A 4,187-nucleotide genomic window follows, 5' to 3' on the forward strand; every position below is an offset into this window, starting at 1 on the left:
GACTTACACACATTTTATAGTTTGGTGACTTATCAGCTTAGGAATATTGCCAGTCTTATGGCATTAATTTATTTTTTCATGTCTGAAAAACCATTTGATACTCCACCTTTTATTGGAAATGGTAATTCCCTAGTTAATCCACTTCAGGCTTCATATAGATCAGTTTTATAAGCCAGTATAATCTACATACACTCTCTCTTAAATAAAAACAGTGTAAGTGATTTTACTATATAATGATCCTCCAGGAGGTGGAATCATCCTTGCGCAGGGGCCATGCTAATCTTCTCTGTATCGTTCCAATTTTAGTATATGTGCTGCCGAAGCAAGCACCAGGAGGTGGAATCAAATTTATTTTTATTTCAGGTTTGGTTGGGTGTATAAACTGAAATTCAGATAGATATTAAACATCAAAACCTCATCTATCTACTTTAGCCTATGCAACAAAGATAAACTGTAAACCGTGCGCCCCTATAGAACTGCTTCTTTGAAACAGTCTTGAGTAGGTAGTGGGGAGTGTGAAGAAGTGAAATCAGACTGTGAGAAGCAGAGATGCTCAATTAGGCCCAGTGCTGGCTTGTTGGATAGGGAAGATCAGTGACCTGAAGCAGGGAAAGAGGATGTGGTATAGCCAGGTTAATGGGACAATTGAGGAATCTTTTCGAGTCCACTGCTCAGTAAGGGTAAAGCAGAGCCTGCTACCAAGAAGTATTAAGGGAGAAGGAAGGAAAAGTCAATGAAGGGTGTGAGGAGTGAGCAAGAGGGAAAGAGCCTCTCAGAGTGGCCATACTGTGCACAGCTGTGATAGAACCATGATGAAAGTGTAAGTGGTCCCAAGTTCACCTCAAGAGTATTTTCTGAAGGAAGGAGGAATGAACTTTTTGATGACACAGACATGAAATGTGAACTTAATGATTTTCTATAGAGGAGGATGAAGGAATTCCAAGAAGGCCATTGATAAAGTTATTTTGTGTTAAGTAGATCTTGTTCTCAATGTGGACCATGTGAAGCCAGGGGCTTCATTAATACACAATGTAAAGTATACCCACCTTGACTGTGTGCCCAGCTGAATCTTACATCTATTTTGGCAGGAGTAGAAATGTTTGGAAATATAGAAATTCCCAGAAACGAAAGAAGAAACTCATGCTGACTTTTCTATGCAGAGATAAGCTTGGCTATAGCTTCAGTGCAATTCTTACAGCCTTTTTTTCTGTGTACTTATATTTTACACATTTCTATAGTATGGGAAATTGAAGACAATGGTAATTACTTTTTCACTACTGTATTGTGAGCATTTATTGGCCATTTAATCTTTCCTTAAAGCAGGAATTTAATATAATGTCTGCATATCATTTCATTAATTAATAATAGTAATAGTGGTACTTACAAAAGTGGTACTTACAGTCTTACAAGGGGCAACAGCAAGAAATCTAAACAAACTACACACTTACTGCATGTAAGTAAATATCCAAATAATCTATATACTTAATCCTCTAAATAATGTCATGGGTATCATATCGTCCAGTTTGTAAATGAGGAAACAGACTTCTAGAGGCCAACTAATTTGGGAATTTGGGTGTATAAACAACCTGTGCAGCTTGTTAAACATACCAACATGTGACTCCAGCTCAGACCTGCTGAATTAGAATTTATGCAAGGTGGTTCCAGGATTCTGCATCCTTTAAGAAGTTCCATGGGTGATTCTCAAAATTTGCCCATTTGGGGAACCACTTTGACAGCACTTTTACCAGATTTATCTAAGAATAGAACATATATCTGACTGCCGAAATTTGCACTTATAGATACTACAATCTTCTGCTTCTCACAATTGTTAAATACCATGTCATTTTATCTCTTATTTTGATGTATTTAGGTTGTTTGACATGTGGAAAGTAAAATTGCGACAAAAGAAAAAAAATTAAAGAGTTTATTTGCGCAAAGAGTGATTCATGAATCAGGACCAAACTGAAAAATAGTTTGGAGCTCTGTCGAAAAAGTCCAAAGGACAGGTTTTTACAAGGTGAACACAGAAACCAAATAAAGTTGACATCCAATTGGCTATTGTTATACAGTTACCTTATTCGGTTTATTCTACTGGAAAGTACTACTAGTAAAATGGAGAAAAGAAAATGAATCTATTGAAATGTTAGAAAGAAGAGAGTTCAGCAAAGTAACTAGACACAAAATACAAAATATATTCCTATAATAAAAAGTCAGAAAATAAAGTCTTTCAAGGTATTAAAAAATGTGAAGTATCTTGTAAAAAAATCATGTTTGTGGTAAAGGACACTCAACATTAAGGTATATATTTTTCCCAAATTCATCTATAGATTCAATGTAATTTTAATCATACCAGTACATTTTGAATGAACTTAAAAATATGATTTTAAAGAAATGTTGAATAGAAATGTTGAAGTGTTAATACTGAATTATAAAATATCAAAAATAGTCAATATAATCTTGAAGAAGAAGCTGAGGAGATATGCCCTATTCTCCTATGAAGAATTACTTTTCTTAAAGAGTTTCAGTAGTAATGATAGTCAGGGGCTAATAGTATAATAAGTAATTGATGTGAAGATAATTATTTATATTAAAATATATAATTGGACCCTTACATAACATCATATTATGTTATAAAAATCAGTCACAGAGAATCTAAAGAAATAAAAGTCAAACATAAAGCTTTTAAGATATAATACAGACAAATTCCCAAGTATTTCATCTTCTTTGCTATTATAAAAGGGATAACAAAGTCATTTGCATAAGCATGTTCATTACAGCCCAATTCACAATAGCCAAGTCATGGAAGCAGCTCAAATGCCCAGCTACCCATGAAAGGATAAACAAATTGTGATGTATGTACACCGTGGAATACTATGCAGCCATCAAAGAGGGAGACTTTACATCTTTTATATTTATCTGGATGGAGCTGGAACATATTCTTCTTAGTAAAGTATTTCAAGAATGGAAAAAGAAATTATCCAATGTACTCGGTACTGTTATGAAACCAATATATAAACACACATTCATACAAATGATAAAACACAAAATAGTCCAGAAAGAAAGAGGGGGAGTGCGGAGAGGGGCGGGAGGAGGGCTAGTGAGGGAGGGTATTTGGCAGCATCTCACCAAACGTACACAATGTAAGGATACATTTCAAAACAACTAAGAGTATATTATAAATGCTGTGCCACAAAAATAAGTAAGTGAGGGGAAGGTCATGTTAATTAGTTTGATTTAAGAATTCCACATTGTATATCAATCATCACATTGCACCCTATAAATATATATAGTTATGATTTAATAAAAATTAAGTTTAAAAAATACAGAAAAGTACCTACCTAAGGAACGGAACAAAGCACATTTCAAATTACTTGATAACCTTCAAAACAGCTTTCTAATAAAAAAAAATTACAAAGCTTCTTTTTCACTTGAGATAAAAATGTCCATATATAATAATATTAAAGGTGATACAATACAGTTGGGCCAGGTATGGTGGCACAAGCCTTTAATCTAGCACTCTGGGAAGCCAAAGTAGGAGTAGACCAGCCTGAATAAGAGGGAGACCCCATTTGTACTAAAAATAGAAAAATTAGCCAAGCATTTTAGCAGATGCCTATAGTCCCAGCTCCTTGGGAGGCTAAGGAAGGAGGATGGCTTGAGTCCGGGAGTTTGAGGTTGCCTTGAGTTAGGCTGAGGCCTAAGGCCACAGCATTCTAGCCTGGACCTCAGAGTGAAACTCTAAAAAAAGAAAAAAAAAGAAAAAAAAACCCCACAAAAAACAGAGAGAGAGATACCCTACCGTTTTCATAAGCTGTAGATTTTGATGCATCAGTTTTATGATCTTTAAAAAGGAAGTCAAATATGTTTCATTTTCTCTAGACTCAGCCTTTATGAAACATTGGCATTTAATTTTTGCCCTAAATGGTCTGGAAAACTCAGACATTAGGATGAGCTGAGAGCCATATAGCCAAGGTTTTAGGTATTACCAGACATTCAAAATGTGTCTTTCAGCATAAAATTGGCCTGAATGCCTAGAATGTATTACTCCAGCAATTCATTTTCACTACTTTTTGAAAGCTGTAGGTGAGAAAAAAAAACACAAGGGATGTTCAATATATGTGTTAGGATTCTGAAAATAACTAATTTTGTTCTTTGATCATATCATAACTTAATTTTTTTTTTTGAGA

At 34.7% G+C, this 4,187-nt stretch overlaps 1 non-coding gene across 1 annotated transcript; it reads right to left on the reverse strand.

Moving 5' to 3' along the window:
* Positions 1 to 224: 224 nt before the first annotated feature.
* LOC111722118 lies at positions 225 to 330 on the reverse strand. The gene has a single exon (XR_002771053.1). It is a non-coding gene; the product is annotated as a U6 spliceosomal RNA (small nuclear RNA).
* Between the last annotated feature and the right edge of the window lie 3,857 nt (positions 331 to 4,187).

This window comes from Otolemur garnettii, unplaced genomic scaffold (assembly GCF_000181295.1).
Source record: "Otolemur garnettii isolate 467f Iridium unplaced genomic scaffold, OtoGar3 scaffold00214, whole genome shotgun sequence".
NCBI lineage: Eukaryota > Metazoa > Chordata > Mammalia > Primates > Galagidae > Otolemur > Otolemur garnettii.